Consider the following 17,031-nt stretch of genomic DNA (forward strand, 5'->3'; position numbering starts at 1 on the left):
AAATAGAAATTAAGCAAAACAGACCAAAAAAAAGATACTAACAACAGAGAAAATAAAAAGCTATGCAAAACAGGAAATTAACCATAGCATGTAAAATGATTTGGCTGTAAGTTATACACAACCATAAACCTCCTACAATGAATACTGCTCTAACCAAAATTACATTATAACCAGAGTGACAATAAATGTGAATGTGTGAGGTGGTCAGGGAATTCTACCAGAAACCACTACCATCCAAGGTGGGAAATTAACAGATAATACCAAAAACCAGAAAATCACTAAGTAGCAAAATAAGCTTATTATGTAGAAGCAATAGCAAAAGAAACAGTAGAGTTGGCAATGATTGCTTCTAGAAACTAGGATTTTTACACATGCATTAAGTAAAACAAAAAAATACAATAAATATATAAAATGCTTTTTAAAGTTAAGAAAATATACTGAGGGAAAATCAAATGTATACATAAGTGTATTCACGTCTATCACATAGTTATCAGACAGGGAAAAATGCAGAAGAGCCTAAATGTCTACCAAAAAAGAACCAGTTAGATAATTTTAAATTACATGGCACATCCATGATGAAATGCCATGAGTCATTTAAAAATGCAAATGGGGAATGTTAACAAGAACCAGGTGAGACAAGAAAGTCCAGCCCAGATTTTGATTAAACACACACCACATATCCAAGTAACACATGCATGAAGAGAGACTATTCACCAAAATATTAACAATGATTATATGTACGTCAAGTTTATGGATGATCTTTCAATACTTCCTAATGAATAAACGTGTTATTAAGTTAGTTAAAATAAAAAAGGTTAACTGTTGATTCTACAACTTACAATAGAATCAGAGAGGACTGAAACAAATAATGCAATATATGTTAAGAAAGAAAAAAAGAAGAAGAAGAATGTAGCAGGAGGGGAAGAATGAAGGGGGGGGAATCGGAGGGGTAGACGAACCATGAGAGACGATGGACTCTGAAAAACAAACTGAGGGTTCTAGAGGGGAGGGGGTTGGGAGGATGGGTTAGCCTGGTGATGGGTATTGAGGAGGGCACGTTCTGCATGGAGCACTGGGTGTTATGCACAAACAACGAATCATGGAACACTATATCTAAAACTAATGATGTAATGTATGGGGATTAACTTAACAATAAAAAAATTAAAAAAAAAAAAAAGAATCAGAGAGGAGAGCAGAGCTACTTTATCATCTTGTTTCAGTTTATTAAGCTGAAAAATAAACACTGCTTAATAAGAACCCAGAACTTCTATTAAGGAATCTTCTAGATAAGCAACTCTTAACATAAGGCTGGTTTTATAAGCCCATGAAGTTATTATTAGTTCCTTTTAGCACCATGCATTTACCTTATCTGAACAATGATTCCACTTGCACCGGATCCCAAACAGACACTATCCGCAAAAGAACACTGGCAGTGTCACGGCCTTCTCCAATTTACAAAGTCAGGATACAATTCTGGAAAGAGAGGAAACAAGCAGGGATAAGACAACTACCCAAACCTTGCAGATTGTATCGTGAAATACAGATGCTTGAAATCTCTAAGCAAAAACTCTACTTTAACCCTCAACTTTACTCCAGGTGGACACAGGCTTCTCTCTCAAAGCATACTCGCCTGAGGGTCTTGTGTCTCACACACGTTTTTATCCATCCAACCCCCTACATACAGTAAGGCTGCAGAATGGCAACTAAAACCTTCCTCTTAAAACCTGATACTCTCACTGGCAATATTTCAGGTGCTACGCTTTGCATTATGCAAGACTAATTCACGAATTCCATAATTTAACCTGGACAATTACTTCAGAAGAATCACATACCTGAAACAAAAAAATGTAACGGAGATATGCCGAACTGAATTTAACACATTTCAAATTAAAACAACTTCCCATCCTCATCCCTCAAAGCACAAAATAAACCTTCTGATCCAGTTATTTAAATATTCTCAGATCTACACATTACTAACATAGCCATACATCAAAGCTATGTAGTATTATCCAAAACAAATAGGAAAACAAAGTTCCAAGATCAGCAAGTATGTAATGTCCCTTACTCCTAGCTTATTAAAGCTTACCATTCATCCATATTGCTATAGAGTAAGAAAGCACCCAAGATTCAAATAATCTGAAGATGCAGTCTTAAACTCTTTTTTTCACTTATTTATTCAGCATTCACTCAACTAAAGATACCCACCTTAGCTTTCTCTGAAATCTGTGGTTTGCACATAGCTGAACCCTGCCTACCTAGCCAGGAAAAGAAAGGAATATATTTGCTTAAGCTATGGTCTCTTGGTACATGTGAACCCTCAGCCTAAACACCTCCTCCCCCAGCAAGCTGTCCCTGGTGCACACAGGCTGAGTTCGGTACTGCTTCTTGGTGTTACCCTAGACATGTCTCTCCTTACACTCATCTCATTATATCCATTAATGTCAATTTCCCTCAAAGGACTGCAAACTCTGTATACCTAAACAGTGATACATGTTTGCTGAGTAAACTGAAAACCCAAGCAATAAAATCTTGACCTATACCAAAGGTAATCAGGTAATTAACACTAGGAAGAGGCAATAAAAACCTACTCTTAAAACTAACAAGACTATTTTATCAAGGGGCGCCTGGGTGGCTCAGTAGTTAAGTGTCTGCCTTCAGCTCAGGTCATGATCCCAGGGTCCTGGGATCGAGCCTCGCATCGGGCTCCCTGCTCCGCAGAAAGCCTGCTTCTCCCTCTTCCACTCCCCCTGCTTGTGTTCCCTCTTCTCACTGTCTGTCAAATAAATAAATAAAATATTTTTTTAAAAAAAGACTATTTTATCCAGATAACATCAGTATTCAGTCAGCCCCTTTACCAAATTAATGACAGTGTTCACATCTACTTAGCTGATAAACAGTAATATAGCACTTTCAAAAACTTTCCTGCAAAGTATTTTTCCATATATTCTTGCCACTTATTTTTAGAACGTATCTTAGGTTACATCAGCCAAAACTTCTCCTTGTTTCTAACTGCAGAGGCACAGGGGCTCACATCAGTCAGGTGGAGGGAAGTCTCCAGGACTGAGAACCGCTTACTCTACAATGCTCTGAATGAAAGAAACGACTATTCTACTAATACACCCATCCTTAAGATTCTAACCAGAGAGCTAGCAAACACACACACACCTTTCCATTTCACTACCCCATCATGTTTTCTTTTTTTTTTTTTTAAGATTTTATTTATTTGACAGAGAGAGACATAGCGAGAGAGGGAACACAAGCAGGGGGAGCTGGAGAGGGAGAAGCAGTGTTCCCACAGAGCAGGGAGCCCAATGCGGGGCTCGATCCCAGGACGCTGGGATCATGACCTGAGCCGAAGGCAGACGTTTACCGACTGAGCCACCCAGGCGCCCCCCATCATGTTTTCTTCCTATTAAGTAACCTCCTCTTGGACACCAGCAAGAATTTTATCACCCCAACAAATCTTCAATCTTCCATTGTTAACAATGGATGAAGAAGCAAATCTGAGGATCTAGCCCTCAGTTATTCTGTGACAGTAAGGAGACACCTAAAGCCCTGAGTCATCCCTGCCACCCATTTTTATGCACCCTCCCCAACTTGTCCTGCCTGTGTCATCTGGACAGTCCACAAGCATACTTTTCCCTTGGTCAAATACCAAATTATTAACAAGATACCATGGCACTGCCAACAATATAGCTTTTCCCCTCTACACAATTTCCCTAATTGTCCACTTATTCAACAAAAAATTTATTAAGTACCTACCACATTGCCAGGCACTATTCTAGGCAATGGTGGTTTGACAATTTAAGTATCTCTTCATTCCCGGAGCTTATATTCTAGGGGGAAGACAGGGGTACAAAGACATGGGTGAACAAACAGGGCCTTACAAGCCATTTAAGGACTTTGGTTTTCTTCTGGGTAATGTGGGCAGCCAATGGAAAGTTTTCAGTAGAAGAGTAACATGACCAGAATTATGTTTTAGAAGGATCATTTTGGCTGCTGAATGTAGAACAGATTTCAATAGGACAAGGTCAGAAGAAATTAGTAGATATCGCCTATAATAATCCAGGTAAAGGACAGGAGTGGCTTAGACCAGAGTGTACCTCAGAATACTCCCATGTTCCAAACACTACCAGACCTTAAGTAACAACTTAGTTCCTAAATCCAAACAGAAGGTAAACACTAATATTCTAGGACCACAGTATTTGTACCCCCTTAAAGACTTGATTTTTTTTCCTCATCTCACCTCAGGCACCCACAGTAATCTTAGTTACTGAGATAAAGAACATGAGGAAAACACAAGGATGACCTTGCCTGTTCCTATGAATCTGAGTTCAAAGCTAGTCCTTTAAACCACCAAGCGTAACTTGCTTGTATAAGACTAATTTGCTCCTAGCATCAAAAGCAAGAGACCAATAGAAGTGAACAAAAGAGCAGTGTCTTCTATTCACGTTAAATTAAAATACCCACCAAATAAAATTTAGGGGTGCCTGGGTGGTTCAGTCAGTTAAGCATCTGACTCTGTTTCTGCTCAAGTCATGATCTTAGGGTCCTGAGATCAAGCTCAAGTCAGGCTCCGCACTCAGCACAGTCTGATTGTTCCCCTCCCTCTGCTCCTCCTCCAGCGTGCGCTCTCTGGCTCTCAAATAAAATCTTTAAAAAAAAATAAAAGCTAAAACTAATGATGTAATGTATGGGGATTAACATAACAATAAAAAAATTTAAAAAAAAATAATAAAATAAAAAAAAATAAAAGGAGGGGCGCCTGGGTGGCTTAGTCGGTTAAGCAGCTGCCTTCGGCTCAGGTCATGATCCCACTGGGATCGAGCCCCACATCGGGCTCCCTGCTCGGTGGGAAGCCTGCTTCTCTCTCTCCCACTCCCCCTACTTGTGTTCCCTCTCTCGCTGTCTGTCAAAAAAATAAATCAAACCTTAAAAAAAAAAAAAAAACTAACAAAATTTAACCTTAGCTACCTCCTGTCGAAAAAAAAAATTACTAGGAATTGAGGAGATTATGACAGCTGGGCAAATAAACCTTTAGTGTTTTACCACAGAAAACCGTGCAACGTCTCTTCTAAGCCCCTTCTGTGGCATCGGCAGGAACTGAGACTGAATCCAAGGCTGGTGAAATTACTACAAGTGGCTTTGGAGAGAAAGATACTTCCAATATGGGTGGTGAATACGGGGCCTTCTACATTCAGGGGTCATCAAATGATGCACACAGGCCAAATCTAGCCCAACCTATTTTTTCTTTTTTCACCACCCATGAGCTAATTGTTTCTACATTTTTATTTATTTATTTATTTTTTTAAGATTTTATTTATTTATTTGACAGAGAGACACAGTGAGAGAGGGAACACAAGCAGGGGAAGTGGGAGAGGGAGAAGCAGGCTTCCCGCTGAGCAGGGAGCCCGATGCGGGGCTCGATCCCAGGACCCCAGGATCACGACCTGAGCCAAAGGCAGACGCTTAACAACTGAGCCACCCAGACGCCCCTGTTCCTACATCTTTAAATGGATGAAAAAAATCAGGAGTATTTCAGGATGTGTGAGAATTCTATGAAATTCCAACTTCAACATCTATCAGTAGTTTTACTGGAACACAGCCGTGTCCCTTCGTTTGCAGCTAGCTGCTTTCACACAACAGCGGAGTGGAGTAGCTGCAAACGAGATCGCATGTGGTCTCACCACTTTGTGCTGCTACAGATCGCAGTGCTGCGGTTACAGCTCAGTTGTTCAAGTACCGTGCATTCTGTCATTTTATTAGTTTTAAATTACCAGTATATCACCATATGGTAAAACAAGACAAAAGCGGACTTTGAACATTACCCATTTAAGGGACAGTGTGGAGTGTGGATTATTTTGTTAATGATTTAGATGGAAAAATTCTATTATGAAAAACACCTAACTGTGCCAAGGATACAATGTATGTCGACGCTACCAAACTAAGCACTCATCACAATATTCGTATCTAACACCATTTGTTAGAAAATTAGGAAATTTAAAACAGTATCTCATCCTAACAAAATCTTCACAAAAATACAAATGAAGCTACAACCAAAGTAAGTTTCTGAGTGGTTCATCTGTTAGTGAAAACAGGGAAAGCCATTTATTTACAGTGAGTTGATTAAATCATGTTTGTGGCAGCCAAAGAAATGTGTCCAGAGAAAATCATCTTAAGACTATTAGTCTTTTGGGGCGCCTGGGTGGCTCAGTCGTTAAGCATCTGCCTTCGGCTCAGGTCATGATCCCAGGGTCCTGGGATCGAGCCTCGCATCGGGCTCCCTGCTCGGCAGGGAGCCTGCTTCTCCCTCTCCCACTGTGTCTGTGTCAAATAAATAAAACCTTTAAAAAAAAAAAAAATTAGCCTTTCGACTGGAAAAGTTGAGGACAATGGGAGCAACAACAGTAGTCAATTAAAAAATAAGGCAGGGATGCCTGAGTGGCGTAGTCAGGTAAGCATCGGATGCATCGGACTCTTGGGTCTCAGCTCAGGTCGTGTTCTCAGGGTCATGAGATCAAGCCCGCATCAAACCTGCATGGGGATCTGTGCTCAGAAGGGAGTCTGCTTGAGATTCTCTCTCCCTCTCCCTTTGCCCCTCCAACTTGTGCACTGTGCTGTCTCTCTCTCTCTCTCTTTAAAAAAAAAAATAAGGCAGGTAGAGGAGAAAGGAGTTGACCTAAGTAACTATGGAAATGAGTGAAACAGGGAAAACAGCAAAAGGAACTGCATATAATCACTGTATTCTAGATGTTGAAGTTGTTTCCCATGGGGGTATGGGATAACATATTCTGAAACCATTACATATGTATACTGGAATTAATAAATGGATGGCAGATGGTGTGAGCCAAATTTCTCACTGCTGGGAGTGGGAGGCCACAAACAAGACAGAAAGGCTAGAATGATCCAGGTGGTACTGGATTAGAAGTGGAGATACCAGTATAAGCTCCCGTTTAGCTTAATACAGATACAAATGGATACACACAGATACATCAGAAATATTTACAGATATTTCTGTATGTATATAAAATGTGTTATTATACACCTATTTCCTGTATGTAATCACACACATTATTTCCTTGCTCTGTCAGCTGAGAAGACCTATACACAGTAACATTCCAGTAGCAATAAGCACACCTAGCACCCACACCTTGATTTCTAATAATATTCTCCAATAAAAGAAACCAAAGCTCCTTGGAGAAATGACTGACTCTAGGGCTGAGGCCAGCAATACACTGGATAAGCCTGGAATATCTTGTAGTGCCAGGAAGGAAGAAAGTGCAACAAACGAACATACAAAAACCACCACAATGAAGGGAGTATGTCAAAAGGACATTTCTGTCCAACTGAAAGTGTTCAAGAGCCAAAATTTTAAAAAAAAAATTGAACAAAATGAAGTAATGGATAACTCAAAGTATAAAGTATCTATGAATCTATACTGATAATGGATGAGAAGAGACCAATTTCCCATGCCACAGAATTCCAAATAATTTATGTATATATTCCACCCTCCAGAAGGTGGAACATAGCTCTCCATTCCGTAAGTGGAGTAGAGCGAGCCTCGTGATTTCCTTCCAAAAAGTACAGTATGGAGGGGAGGGAATAATTTACACCAGAGAAACCTAGCCAGGTGATCAAAATTAACATCAACAACAAATCATGTTGGTAACATGTATTCCTTGATATGATGTGAAGGAAATGATACCTTACTTCTGTGGTCTTTCTCACTAAAATCCGTAACACCAGTCTAACCATGAGAAAAATCTCAACTGAGGGACATTCTACAAAGTATCTAACCAGCACTCCTCAAAACTGTCAAAGTCACCAAAAATAGGAAAAGTCTGAAAAGGTGTCACAGCCAAGAGGAGTCTAAGGAGACGTAACTACTAAATGTATATCCTAGATAGGATCCTGGAACAGAAAGGGGGAATTAGGTAAAAATTAAGAAAATGTGCATAAAGTAAGGACTTTAGTTAACAAGAATGCATCAACACTGGTTCATTAGCTAGGACCAATGTACCATACTAATTTGTTAACAGGGGAAATGGGCATGAGGTATACATGGGAACACTCTGTACTATTTTCTCAGATCTTCTGTAAATCTGAAACTGCTCAACAACTGAGTATTTGTTAAAAGGGGAAGGGAATGATTTTCACCACCGTTGCCTCTTGATTCAACAGATAATATAGACAGTGTGTAGCTGTTTAGTGCAGAAGTCAATGCTGGTTTTGAAGTGACTGGAGAGTTAGCCTCTATGAATAGTCTATATGGAACAACTAGAGGTGAGAATCTTTCAAAGACGTGTGAGAGAACACTAATACAACCTGACCCTGAATCTGCTGAGATGTGTGGCAAATGGTGGTGGTAAAAAATACGTAAAGAAGAAAGGACTTAATTGGACAAATTTACAGGGCTTTGTGAAAATGTAAGGTGTTTCAAACATATGGTTATTCACTGTACTATTCATCAGCAGGTACTCTACAAAGAACTTTTAATCACATGTTGAGCCAGTATTATCAAAAGTCCCCCTCATTCACTGTCAATTCACTTTTGTAGACTTAACCATGGTCACTTCTGTGAATTTTTGTCAGAAATAGAAGGTGAGGGGCGCCTGGGTGGCTCAGTCATTGTCTTGCCTTTGGCTCAGGTCATGATCCCAGGGTCCTGAGATCGAGCCCCGCTTCGGGCTCTCAGCTCCAAGGGAAGTCTGCTTCTCCCTTCCCCACGACCCCTGCTTGTGTTCCCTCTCTTGCTGTGTCTCTGTCAAATAAATAAATAAAATCTTTTTTTAAAAAAAAGAAAGAAAGAAATAGAAGGTGGATCCTGATTTGCACTACCAAACAGCAGTTCAATGGCTTCGCAGCAAAATTTTATTGCGATATTTTTTTAATCTAAAATTTTTCTAAAGAACCACACTTAAACCTTATTACTGAATACTGAAAGGCTTTGGAAATTAGCTTGGTGCAGATTTGATAATGTTTCTTAATGAATTCAATAAAAAATTATAAGGCAAAATAGTATTTTTATGGGGCACCTGGGTGGCTCAGTCGTTAAGCGTCTGCCTTCGGCTCAGGTCATGATCCCAGGGTCCTGGGTTCAAGCCCCGCATCGGGCTCCCTGCTCCATGGGAAGCCTGCTTCTCCCTCTCCCACTACCCCGGCTTGTGTTCCCTCTCTCGCTGTGTCTCTGTCAAATAAATAAAATCTTTATAAAAAAATAGTATTTTTATGGGAAATATAGATTATGGCAAATTAACTTGAACAACAGTAAACACTGAACCTCAGGTAACGTCAAGTCACTTTATTCACTTCCTGTACTATCAAAGCTAACACAATGATATCTCTGTTCACACAAAACTTTTAAAGACCTATTTTCTTTTCTTTTCTTTTTTTTTAAGATTTTATTTATTTATTCATGAGAGAGAGAGAGAGAGAGATGCAGAGGGAGAAGCAGGCTCCCAGGGAGCAGAGAGCCCGATGCGGGACTCGATCCCAGGACCCTGGGATCATGACCTGAGCCGAAGGCAGACGCCCAACCATCTGAGCCACCCAGGCGCCCCTAAAGACCTATTTTCTTAATTCAAACTACACTTCCAGCATATTTCCAATCTTAATCGAAGTGCAAAGTAAATCTCCATCTTTCAAAATCCATCTAGCTGTGCAACTGAGATGCTTCCATCTAGGGGTGGCTGGCTGGCTCAGTCAGGTCAGTGTGTGGCTCTTGATCTTGGGGTTGTGAGTTTGAGCCCCACGCTGGGTGTGGAGATTACTTAAAAATAAAATCTAAAAAAAAAACCACAAAACTTCCATCTAATCTTCCATTGGAAACGATTACTCTGCAGTGTAATGGTACCCAAAAAGGCAAATATCAAGAAATGAATCTAACAGAATTCTATAAATGCCTTCCAAGTGATGAATGTGCTCAAATAAACCATATGCTCAAAAAAATCATATGCTCATGGATTAGTATTAATATCTGGCAGTACCTGTCTGTGTAAAGACATTTTCAAAGATGACAAATGTGCAATCTCACTACAGATTTCAGCATTAACAGATGAACATTTGCCATCCATTTTGATAGGTAAAGCTAACTCTGAACCCCAGTGATGTGAAATGTTATCTCCCAAAGTGAATTCCACTCTTGTAACACACCTGCCTTACAAAAACTGTATTCAACTATTACAGTTTGAATTCTGCCAATAAAATATTTGTTTTGTTGGGCCGCCTGGCTGGCTCAATCAGTAGAGCATGTGACCCTTAATCTCAGGGTAGTGAGTTCAAGCCCCACACTGGGTGTAGAGATTACTTAAAAAGATAAAAATAAAAATAAATTTTTAAATACATTTTCTTTTTTGTTATTTAAGTACCTATATAATATCCTCAGTTTTGCCTCTTGGCCCCCAAAGCCTAAAGTATTATCTGGACCTATAGAGAAAAAGTCTGCCAACTCTGGTTCTACACCATTTGCTTAACAAAGGCATTTAGTGCAAATGGCCATATAAGAATAAACCCTTAATGGGCAGTAATTCTCAAACCTGTAGGTCTCAAATGGTAGAAACTCATTTTTTAATCCAACAAATTACAGTAAGACAAAATTAGTAATCAATCATCCCAAAACAATTTCCAAAGCACTGGCCCAATTAGTAGTACGAAACAACACATGCTCTAAAGGCAGACTACCTTTGATTCCCAGCACCACCAACTAGTAGTTTTGACACCTGTGGTAAGTTACTTTATTAAATTCCACTGTCGGGGCACCTGGGTGGCTCAGTCGTTAAGCGTCTGCCTTCGGCTCAGGTCACGATCCCAGGGTCCTGGGATCGAGCCCCACATCGGGCTCCCTGCTCAGCGGGAAGCCTGCTTCTCCCTCTCCCACTCCCCCTGCTTGTGTTCCCTCTCTCGCTGTGTCTCCCTCTGTCAAAAAAAAAAAAAAAAAAAAACTTAATAAAAAAATAAATCCCACTGTCTCATCTGTAAAACTGATTCCCACTACACAGAGCTGTTATTAAAATTGAATGAGTTAATATGTATGTGAAGTACGTGAAACAATACTTACTAGCACATATTTAGCACTCAATAAATATTAATCAGGCCAATGTCAAAATCACAGAGTTAAAAGACAAGATTCCACCAGCTAGTATGGGTAATCACATGGTCATTAAACAATTACTATCTTTCTCCTGAGAATTCAGAATTTGTCTTTATGGTAGACTCAGAATGTAAGACACTCATACAGCTTGAGAACCTCTTAAGGAAGCTGTACACTCTGGCAACAAACCCAAGCCTAAACTTGATTCCAGGCTGAATGAGTCTGACGCTTAAATGACAGCACTATTCTGGCGCCCAGGTTCTCAATTTACAAAAGAGAGAGAGGGATCAATATGCCATCCATGCACCTGACAGTTTCTACCCAGATTGGTAATTTTTAAAATCATGCTTTCAGGCTATGCACAAGTACCTTGGGGCAAAATAACATTCTCATCTGAATCCTCTGGATCAACCAGCAGGTAAGACTGCCGGGAAATCGTTTACTTTCCCAGAGTTTATCATCTTTTTATCACCTTGCAGAACTTTTACAAGCTACAATTTCCTACAAACTTAAACCTCTATTTCCTTGAAAATCACTAGTATGTAATCTTAGTGTAATATTACTAGATTAAATGGCTATTTCAGGGCAAGTACCAAATCAAATTCCTTTTTGTATCACCAGTGTCTAGGTATATGTCTGTTGAATGACAAACAAATGAGTATCAGCTATGTATTTTTTTACTATGGAAAAATAAACAAAACGGACTATTTTAACCTTTATGAGTGTATCGTTCAGTTCCGTGGCATTAAGTACATTCACACTGTTACACAACCATCACCACCAGCCATGTCCAGAACTTTTCCATCTTCCCAAACTAAAACTGTGTACCCATAAAACAGTAACCCCCCACCCACAACCACCACTCTACCCTATGAATTTGACTGCTCTAGGTATCTCACGGTAAGTGGACTACAAGATTTGTCTTTTATGTAGTTTATGTTACCTAGCATAATGTCTTCAAGGTTCATCCACGTTTGTCGCATATGTACAGGTTTAAAAAAGGGGAAAACATGCACAAAATCATGGAACTTGAAATATTAACTAAGCTTTTATCTGCCTGAGCCAAGTGTTTAATTCTTACCTAGTTTTCTTTTTAGTAGTACACACGTAATAAAAATGTCAAATGGTACAAGAGTGACAATGAAAAGAGTTCTTCCTAATTTCTACCCTCCTTATCCCCAACTTCCAGTCTCCTTCCCTTATTTAATTTTTAATTTTGGAACACAACCTCCAAGCACATGTTACTGTGTCTTGAGGATGTCCTATTAAGCTATTCAGTTGGCCTATCAAGACCAGCTAATCCCCTCCTCTAAAAATACTATCATAAAGATCAAAACAATGTACTTAAACTTTTTTTAAACATTTTTATTTCACCCAGTTAACACTCACTGAGCACACCCTATGAATAACGTCTTTGCTAGGCAGCATATTGAGGCAAGAAAAATTATAGGCTCTGGAGTCACATAAAAATTAGTTTAAAACATTCCTTTTTTAAGCCTACGTTTCCTGATCTATAAATGAGAGGAGTAACACTACCTCACAAGCTGCTATAATATTTAAATGAGGAAAACATCTAAATTTTAGTACAGTTCCTAGTAATATAACAAGCACTCAAATAGCAGTAATAAATAATTCTTGGAGCACCTAGTTGGCTCAGTCGGTGGAGCATACAACTCTTGATCTCGGGGTTGTGAGTTCAAGCTCCACAATGGGTGTAGAGATTACTTAAAAATAACAATTTTAGGGCACCTGGGTGGCTCAGTTGGTTAAGCGACTGCCTTCAGCTCAGGTCATGATCCTGGAGTTCCAGGATCGAGTCCCACATCGGGCTCCCTGCTCAGCGGGGACTCTGCTTCTCCCTTTGACCCTCCCCACCTCGTGCTTGCTCGCTCTCATTTTCTCTCTCAAATAAATAAAATCTTAAAAAAAAATAAAAATAATTTAAAAAAATAAATCATTCTCAATTTCCTTCACTGGGTACCATGGAAAGCACAAAGATGAATCAGAAACTGTATTCTTCCAGGTGCTTATAATACAACACAGGAGTTTATCTCTGCTCAGTATATATTATCATTATTCTGATATCATTATGCTGAAAACCTGGTTAATACAACTTCCAACCAGCCCACACTTATAATGTTTATGGATCTATTTCTAAATCTCACTGAAATAGTCATTTGAAAAAATAATTGTGACTTGAAGTGCTAGAATAGAGAAAAATTTGCTACCATCAGGCCCTGTACAGGGTGTGTCGGCCTCAAGGCAGTCTACAGCTGGCTTTACTCAAAGAGCAGAGAGCCCTGTGATTAAGAGACCACAATCCACTCTAATCTACCGGCAAAAACACTACCCAGGAGGCTCTCTGTTTTGGACAAATAGGACTAGAATTAGAGGAGTCACAGAGCAGTAAGAACGGAAACACTCCTAGAAATCATATCTAGCATAACCCTAGGTTTACAGAAGGGAAACTGAGCCCAGAAAAAGGAAAGGTTTTACCTAAGAAGGTGACCTAAAACTAGACCTAACGGCCCTTGGCCATCAATGTCCCAATTCTTTCATGTCATCATGCTAATCATTTACCTGCTAAAGAACCTTAAGCCACAAACTTCATCCAATTGGCTCTGATTCCTCACTTTTCTTCCATTTTACTTGCTATCTAAGGAAAAAATTTCTTTAATATGCTTTATGAAATCAGTCTCAAACATTCCTAAGTCATCCTAAAATATGCTCTACTGGAAGCCACAGGGGATGCTGAGTAAGAATAAATCTAATTTGGCGCGCCTGGGTGGCTCAGTTGGTTAAGCGACTGCCTTCGGCTCAGGTCATGATCCTGGAGTCCCAGGATTGAGTCCCACATCAGGCTCCCTGCTCGGCGGGGAGTATGCTTCTCCCTCTGATCCTCCCCCCTCTCAAGCTCTCTCAAATAAATAAATCTTTAAAAAAAAAATCTAATTCGCTAAAGGCCTATTTGAAACGAAATTTCAGTAAACAAAAAACTATTAATTTTAGAGTTGGAAAAGTAGATGGTACATTCAGTCTATCTTCCACAACTGCTTAGCTTTATTAAAAAAATTTCATCCAAAATAGTAATTTAATAAACAACCCATTTAAACCAGAGCATTAGGCAAAGACAACCAACTTTTAGATGAATCACATTTGCTTTCATTTGTAAACAAGCAACAGAAAAGAGACCAAATTTCATGACAGAGTATCATAAACAAGAAGATCTATCATATGCTGAAAATCCATTAAAACAATCACCTTTGGAGATTTTTTTCTTGTTTTTCCTTTTTTAAATTACAAATCAGGAGTAGTTACTAGGTTTGACATGAAAGTCAGTAACTACTACTTAGAATACCACCAAATTAACTTACTTTCATCTAAACTTACTGTTAGAAAAAATCTTACCAATTTTGGAAACCTATCCCAAAATGTCCATATTCTCTGGTTCTAATTCTAGAAAATAAATTTGTAGTCAATATTAACCCAACAGCAATTTATAAACACCATTTAGGGAAGCTCAAGCTTTTTCTTCCCGCAAAATACCAATTCCCAAGGCCACTGAGCCATTCCCCTAAGCAGAAGGTTCCTCACAAAATGCATCTCATTCCAAAGCATTTATAGGTAATGTAACAGCTCACCAGAATCAGTCCTATTATTCTTAAGTTTAACTAGGAAAACACGCTGCTATAAAAACTGGTATAATTACTAAGAGAATTTATCATCTGTCAAACTGATTTTTTTTAAAGATTTATTTGAGAGAGAGCGCAGGGGAGGGGCAGAAGGAGAGGGAAAAATCTCCTTGAGACTCCCCGCTGAGTGGGGAGCCCAACATGTGACACAGGGCTTGATCTCACAACCCTGACATCATGACCTGAGCAAAATCAAGTTGGACGCTTAACCAATTGAGCCACCCAGGCGCACGTGTCAAACTGATTCTTGTAAATGTGGAGTTTTTCCCATAGATTTATGACTCATGCCATCCCTAATTTAGCAATCCTGCCTTTTATTTCTTGGAAATTTGGTTTTAGATTACATTAATATTCTTCCAATTTCTCATGCATAAAGTTAAGAAGATTTAAGCCCTAGCAAAAAAGTATAAAGGCCACTATACACAACCCAAAAAACAAATCAGGACTTGAGATTCAAAAATTTTTTTTTTTAAAGATTTTATTTATTTGACAGAGAGAGCGCGAAAGAGGGAACACAAGCAGGGGGAGTGGGAGAGTGAGAAGCAGGCTTCCCACTGAGCAGGGAGCCTGATGCGGGGCTCGATCCCAGGACCCTGGGATCATGACCTGAGCTGAAGGCAGCCGCTTAACCGACTGAGCCACCCGGGCACCCCGAGATTCAAAATATTAAGAAATACTAAAACAAGGGGCACCTGGCTGGCTCAGTCAGTGGAGCACGTGACCCTTGATCTCAGGGTTATGAGTTCAAGCTCCATACTGGGTGCAGAGATTACTTAACAATAGATAAAATCTTTAAAAAAAAAAACAAAACACACTAAAACCAATCACATGGAAAAAGTAAAATTAGATCCCTACCTCTCATCACAGACAAAATAAACTCTAAGTGGACTGAAAATAAATAAATAAAATTAAAAAAAAATAACAAACATTAAATGTGAAAAGCTTTGAAACTTTTAGAAGAAAATACGGCGGGGTGCCTGGGTGGCTCAGTCAGTTAAGCGTCTGACCCTTGATTTTGGCTCAGGTCATGATCTCAGGGTCATAAAATCAACCCCCCGCTTCGGGCTCTGCTCTGTGGGGAGTCTGCTTTCTCCTTCTCCCTCTGCGCCCCCTCCACACTCTCACACTCTCTTAAAAACATTTTTATAAAAAAGAAGAAAATATAGGAATCTAAATGAATTTAAGAAAAAGGATTACAAAATATTCTAATTATAAACCATAAAGGTAGAGATTTATAAATGTCTGTTTTAGAAAATCAAAACGAGGGGTGCCTGGGTGGCTCAGTCAGATAAGCATGTGCCTTCAGCTCAGGTCATGATCCCAGGATCCTGGGATAGAGCCCCACATCGGTCTTCTTGCTCAGCGGGGAGCCTGCTTCTCCCTGTTCCTCTGCCTGCCGCGCCCCCTGCTTGAGCTTATGTTCTCTCTGTCAAATAAATAAATAAAATCTTTTTTATTTTTTTTTAAAGATTTTATTTATTTATTTGACAGAGAGAGACACAGCGAGAGAGGGAACACAAGCAGGGGGAGTGGGAGAGGGAGAAGCAGGCTTCCCGCGGAGCAGGGAGCCCGATGTGGGGCTCGATCCCAGGACCCTGGGACCATGACCTGAGCCAAAGGCAGACGCTTAACGACTGAGCCACCCAGGCGCCCAATAAAATCTTTTTTTTAAAAAAAAGAAAATCAAAAGGATTATAAGCAACTGATGGATTCTTGAACACTACATCTGAAACTAATGATGTACTATATGCTGGCTAACTGAATTTAAATTAAAAAAAAAAAGAAAATCAAAATGGACCCACATACTAGAACATATTCGCAAAACATATAATCAAAGGATTAAAATCCAGACTCTAGACTATATATAAACTTCTACAAATAAAAATACTAAAAAATTCAATTGTTTAGGTAAAAAAAAAAAAATCACCTCATTAAATATTTACTGAACACCTACCATATGCCAGGCACTGTCCTAAGCACTACAGATACACAATGACAAAGGGAAAAAGTCTCTGACCTCATGGTGAGGCAACACAGAAACAAGTAACCATATATTGTATGTCAAATGATAAATGCTACAAATAAAGTGGGGTAAGGGGATGAATAGGCAATTCAAGAAAGAGGAAACCTATACAGCTAATATACATAGGAAAAGATTAATCTTCACTATCAGAGAAACGCCATCTAAAACTACAATAAAATATTTCATACTCATAAGAATGACAAAAATTGGGGCGCCTGGGTGGCTCA

At 39.4% G+C, this 17,031-nt stretch overlaps 1 protein-coding gene across 2 annotated transcripts in view; it reads right to left on the bottom strand.

The window, feature by feature from the left end:
• The window catches only part of THRAP3 (thyroid hormone receptor associated protein 3), a 74,999-nt gene that overhangs the window by 45,417 nt on the left and 12,551 nt on the right, over window positions 1-17,031 (bottom strand). For both annotated transcript variants that reach the window (XM_036108085.2, XM_036108087.2), the window contains exon 2: window positions 1,365-1,473. The gene's annotated coding sequence lies outside the window, so the exon portion shown is untranslated. The remainder of the gene's footprint in view (window positions 1-1,364; window positions 1,474-17,031) is intronic.

This window comes from Halichoerus grypus, chromosome 5, assembly GCF_964656455.1.
Source record: "Halichoerus grypus chromosome 5, mHalGry1.hap1.1, whole genome shotgun sequence".
NCBI lineage: Eukaryota > Metazoa > Chordata > Mammalia > Carnivora > Phocidae > Halichoerus > Halichoerus grypus.